Source organism: Austrofundulus limnaeus, unplaced genomic scaffold (assembly GCF_001266775.1).
Source record: "Austrofundulus limnaeus strain Quisiro unplaced genomic scaffold, Austrofundulus_limnaeus-1.0 Scaffold156, whole genome shotgun sequence".
NCBI lineage: Eukaryota > Metazoa > Chordata > Actinopteri > Cyprinodontiformes > Rivulidae > Austrofundulus > Austrofundulus limnaeus.
Genome location: NW_013952558.1, coordinates 135,304 through 141,780, shown reverse-complemented (window position 1 = coordinate 141,780; position 6,477 = coordinate 135,304).

The following is a 6,477-nucleotide window of genomic DNA, read 5'->3' as shown; positions in this document are numbered from 1 at the left end:
ATCTATCTATCTATCTATCTATCTATCTATCTATCTATCTATCTATCTATCTATCTATCTATCTATCTATCTATTCATTTGTTTATTTTAATGACTAACATGGAATTCTGATTTAAACAGAAATCGGATACAGATCCTTGGCTACGTTCACACTGCAGGTCTTAATGCTCAGTTCAGATTTTTTGAAAAAATCCGATCTTTTTGTGTGAACGTTCACATTACATTTTAAATGTGACCTGTATCAGACTCCTGTGTGAACGCAACACAGCACTGATGCGACACGCATGGGCAGTAAAAGATGTGATGTCTCATCAGCTGGCTTGTTTGTTTACAGAGCTAGCATGGATGCTACATTTTGCACATCGAATCAGAAGTTGTTGTTTAATCAGAGCCGATTAAARWATTATCTGACATGCTTCTTTAGTTCAGTGTTTATATCTGAACCTGCCTCTGGCAGGGATGCTCCAGTGAAGCTTTTTATTTTTATTTTGAACGAAACTACGAGCTGGAAAAAAGTATCGACCGAGTATCGAACTTTAGGATCGATACTCTCCGCGACCCAGGATGGACATCGTTATTATCATACTATCTACGTGGAAAATGAAAAGTAAAAAGATGAAGCAACTGGACTTGTGTTTTGGAGCTGTAAACACATGGAGCTGCAGATTTAAACAGCGAGACTTGAGTTTAGTGTCTTATCAATCCTTCACCCCCACCTCACTGATGAAAAAGTCAGATGAATGTGACATGAGCGTTCACACTGCAGTCACTTTGAAAACATCAGATATATATCCGATTTAAAACCACATACTGAAACGGCCTGGGTCGGATTTGAAAAAATCGGATTTGTCTCGTTCAGACTGTCATAAAAAATCGGATATGAGTCAGATGGGTCAAAAAAATCGGATATGAGTCAGATGGGTCAAAAAAATCGGATTTGGGTCGGATTTGCCTGCAGTGTGAACATAGCCCTTGATAAATCACTTCTTTTCAGAGACCCTAGGATAAACACAACTAGGATAAACTTGAATAGATCATAAGAACTACTGTATTTATAGATACGTTAAAGTTTGTTCCAACCTTAGAATTATAAAAAGATAAAAGAGTCTTAAAGATGTTCTACTTTTTAAAATTAAGTTTTATGGTGTTTTCTATAAATTTTAAATAAATGCACTTATCAAAACATGGAAAACTGGACCAACTTTTTGCATTCACTAGGGTCCTCGAGGGGTCATGGGAGTTTGCTAATCCAGTCTGTGATTTGTGGACTTGGGGAAGACATTTGACCATGTTCCTTGAGGTACACTGTGGGGGGTGCTATGCGATTATTGGATTGTGGGTCCGTTAGAATTCTGCCAGGGCTGCCCGTTGTCACTGATTCTGTTCATGGACAGAATATCTTGGTGCAGCCAGTGGGCGGAGGAAGCCTGGTTGGGTGGCCTCAGGATTCCATCTCTGCTATTTGCAGATGATGTGATTCTGTTGGAGTCATCGCACTGTGATCTTCAGCTCTCACTGGAGCAGTTCACAACTGAGTGTGAAGCGGATGGGATGAGGATCAGCACCTCCAAATCTGAGTCCATGGTCCTCAGTAGGAAAAGGGTAGATTGCTCTCTCCAGGTTGGGGGTGAGGTTCTGCCTCAATCTGAGGAGTTCAATTATCTTGAGGTCTTGTTTACGAGTGAGGGAAGAATGGAGCATGAAATTAACAGACGGCTCAGTGCAGCTTCCACAGCTCTGTGGACTCTGTACCGATCTGTTGTGGTGAAGAGGGAGCTGAGCTGTGAGGCAAAGCTCTCCGTTTACCGATCATAGGTCCTACCCTCACCTAGAGTCACAAACTTAGGGTAGTGACTGAAAGAACAAGATCGTGGAAACAAGCAGTCAAAATGAGTTTTCTCTGCAGGGTAGCTGGACTCTCTCTTAAAGATAAGGGTGAGAAGATCAGTTCTCCAGGAGAGACTCAGAGTAGAGCTGCTACTCCTCCACATCCAGAGGAAACAGTTGAGGTGGTTCAAGCGTCTGGTAAAGATGCCTCCTGGACGCCTAACCTCGCTAACACACCTGACCAGCGATAAGAAGTGCACAACAGCTGACTGCACTCAAGTTCAAACTTCATGACTCATCCTTAAACATATTTTATTCTCACCATGGTAACAGGTATTTCTTAGCAACAAGAGCTCTGTCCTCCACTCTCAATGTTAAGGCGGGAGTGTTCAGACCACGACAGTCCTTTAGCTCTGCATCTCCATCTCAGTGCGGGTGTCTACACTTCTGATTCATTCAGCACTCAGCTTTCCTTCTCTCTCCATCTTGGCCCATGTCAGCAAGACAGCTGAGTCATTTTCTCCTCTCCTCCACAGGAGCCGTCTGTGTGCAGAACTTAGATCCTGCAGCTATTTTGAGGATGCTGCCTGACATCACAGGTGGCATCGTTCCTACATCTTAGTGTGTAGCCACACACTGTGGCCATATTACAGGATTCTCTTTTTCCACCTGCCACAGACTGCACATACTGTACTGCCATTCACTGTGCAAGACGCTCCTAGCCTTACGTTGAACTTTGAGTATTTTTACCTGCTACATAAAACAAAGACATAAAGAAAGGAGTCACGTATCTCAACAACACTAAAAGAATGAAAAATAGGATCTTTGCCATGTTAGTAAAGAGTCAAATATGAAGGGTTGATTGATCAAGGCCAGTCTAAACTTAAATACTTTCTTCAATTACTTTTACATTAAATTCAAATGTATAACTGAGGCAGTTTTTAGTTCTCTCTGGCTACGTTCACACTGCAGGCAAATGCAACCCATATCTGATTTTTTTATGATAGTCTGAACACAGCAAATCAGATTTTTTTAATCAAACCCAGCCCATTTCAGTATGTGGTACTGAATCGGATTCATATCTGATGTTTTCAAAGTGACTGCACTCTGAATGGTCATGTCACATTCCATCAGACTTTTTCATTAGTGAAGTGGGGGTGGAAGATTGATAAGACAGTTTCTGTCCGTGAAGCTGACACTCTGTCTACTTTTAAGATTAGACTGAAGGCTTTCCTTTTTGACAAATCCTATAATTAGACTTAGGTTTCCTGAATTATTCTTCATTTCTGCTGCTATAGACTTAGACTGCTAGAGCACAAACTGAGCACATTTCCTCACTCTGCTATTGTCTTTAGTCTCTCTTCTCTACATGTTTATTGTAATCATTTCTATCAATAACATGTTTTTTTTCTTTGTCTCTTTTTCAGAAGAATGTACACCTGGACCAGTCCTGGACCAGCTCTTCTGTGCTTACCTGTGTCTCTTTCCTGTCCCTCAACCAGCCGGTCGAGGCAGATGGCTGCCTGTCCTGAGCCTGGTTATGCTGGAGGTTTCTTCCTGATTAGCAGGGAGTTTTCCCCCTCCCCTTCCTGTTTGCTCAGGATGGGAGACTGTGATGAAGTTATTCAACACAATCTGCTGGTTTCTTCTTTGGATTATTCTTTTCATGTACAGTGCCCTGAAACAACATATGTTGTGACTTGGTGCTATATAAATAAACTGAATTGATCTGAATTGAATAGATGCTGCCTCCACAGGCTTGTACAGTAGGCACTAGGAAGGATAGGTGCATTACTTCAGCCACATCTCTTCTTACCCTGATGCACCATCACTTTGGAACAGGGTAAATCTGGACTCATCAGAACACATGACTTTCCATTACTCCAGAGTCCAATCTTTATGCTCCCTTCTCAAACAGACTGACATCTTTTCCATGACCACAACATGTACCTTTCGACATTTGGCTGTTTAAACAATAAGAAGCACCTCATTTCAACAGTTGGGGTTAAATAGTGTGTTGCCAGCTGAAAGATACAGCGGGTAAAATAAGTACTGAACACATCAACATTTTTCTCAGTAAATATATTACTAGGGGTGCTAATGACATGAAATTTTCATCAGATGTCGGTAACAACCCAAGTGATCCATACATACAAAGAAATCAAACCATAAATGTCCAGAAATGAAGTTATTTGTAATAATGTGGAATGGCACAGGGAAAAAGTATTGAACAAACTTCCTGAAATTTATCTAATACTTTGTACAAAAGCCTTTGTTGTCAATGACAGCTTCAAGACGCCTCCTGTATYGAGAAACTAGTGGCATGCATTGCTCAGGTGTGATTTTGGCCCATTCTTCCACACAAACAGTCTTCAAATCTTGAAGGTTTCGTGGACCTCTTCTATGAACTCTGATCTTTAGTTCTTTCCAWAGATTTTCTGTTGGATTCAGGTCAGGTGATTGGCTGGGCCATTCCAGCAGCTTTAGTTTCTTTCTCTGAAACCAACTGAGAGTGTCCTTGGCTTAGTGTTTGGGCTCATACAATTTTTTTCTCTTTGCAACAATAAGGTTGTGAAGGTCTTGAGAGAGCTCTTTACTTTTACCCATCATCAGATGGTTCTTGTGTGATACCTGGCCATCATTTGGGACTGAACCAGCTGATATTAATTTGCACTTAATTTGCACTTGCTTTCTAATTACTAAGAGAGTTCAGCTGGTGTCTTGGCTTTCCATGCCTTTTTACACCTCCCTTTCTTCATGTGTTCAATACTTTTTCCCTGTTCCATTCCACATTATTACAAATAACTTCATTTCTGGACATTTATGGTTTGATTTCTTTGTATGTATGGATCACTTGGGTTGTTACCGACATCTGGTGAAAATTTCATTCATTAGCACCTCTAGTAATATATTTACTGAGAAAAATGTTGAAGTGTTCAATACTTATTTTACCCGCTGTAATTGTCCATGCAGTAATTATCCAATAGGAGGCTTGTACCTATTTGCTTAGTTAAATCCAGGTGGCAATTTAATTTTTTTTGGCCAAGCAGTGTATTTACCATAAAGTGCTACAGACTTGTGCAAACTTACTAAGTCCCCTGATCCCAAATTAGTGGAAAATATTAGCATGAATGGATCAGCTAATAACATAACTTTTTTATTATGCAATTATTTGCAGCTGCAGTTTCAATTTTTTACTCACTCACTCTCTACATAAAGAGGTAAGTAGGGGACACAGGGTAGTCATTTTTAATGAATTTGGAGTCTATATACATTTGGTAATTTATAATACTGTGCCAGTTATTCACAGTTACATGTTGCATAAATAAACATCTGCATGATACACAGGAACATACACCTGAATCTGAGCTGATTAATTAATTAATTTGCTGGTTTTGTCTGATAACACATTGTTCTTGGACACAAGCTGTAATTACATTACAATCTTTAACATACACAAATTATGATTATTGCAAATTAAGCTGTCAATGCTGTTGTATCACCAGAAAGTTCGGTGTTCTTTAACCCTTTTCCTGGCTTCAACCATTAACTGCAGTGGTGTTATTAAAAGATGATTGGGTGGAATCCCATCCCAGTCACTGGTTGAAATACCACATACTAGTGGCCAGCTTAGTGTTTGTCCCTCTCATTTACAGACATCATACAAATGTTGGTGAAACTCCCTACAGACAGCCCATCGATCATAGCTCATATGCTATATATTATTATTGACTGAACTACAGCCATTCTTTTATGTACAGTTACACTGAAACATAAATGCACAAAAGAGAATCAACAAAAATGAAAAACTAAATTCTGCTGCTAACACAAACGATTTAATTAGCATTACCAAATACACAACTCTGTCTAAGCCACCCACCTGACTGTTTCTCTGTCCTGTATCATAAAAAAAAACTATTAGTTTGTTGCTCATTTGTTATTTGGCTTGGACTGAAATATACAGAGCTGCTGAGTATTTGCTATATCTTTGATTGTGCAAAGCAATTCATATCTGATCTACTCCTCCCTCTATAGTGAACTCTGTGTTCTGAGACATCAGCAAGCCACAGAGCTGTGTATTGTTACATCCACTCACAGTGACTGAGGGAATCCACCAAGAAGCCACGCATGTAAAATGCTCATCTGAACCCAGTCTTTAAATCTGTCCCCTCAATTTCTAATGTAACACCTAAAATCTGGCCTTGGTAATTTATTGTGGACAAATCATTAAGTTAAAAAACATAATGAAAAGAGTGTCACACTTTTACATTTTAAAAATGACTTACTTCTTGTCTTGTTCTTCTTGCTTGATTTTTTTATATTAATCTGTAGCTGTAACAGCTACTTGAGTTATTTAACAATAAACTGTTGTGACTGATCAACAACAATGCTGATCATTGACTTATACCAAACTGGTCCATCTCAAACTTTTCTTTGTTACTAGACACTTTGTTATTTTATGTCTCTTCAGACATACCTGACATGTTTCATCTGTGATGTCGAAACATGTCAGGTTTTTGAATGGCAGCTTAATGTCTGTAAAACTGACAGTTTTAGCCACTTTTGTGTTTTCTAAGATTGCTTAGTTGTGATGGCCATCTTGTGTTGACCCCAAACTTTCATCAGTTTTAAAGATATTCAATGATTGCT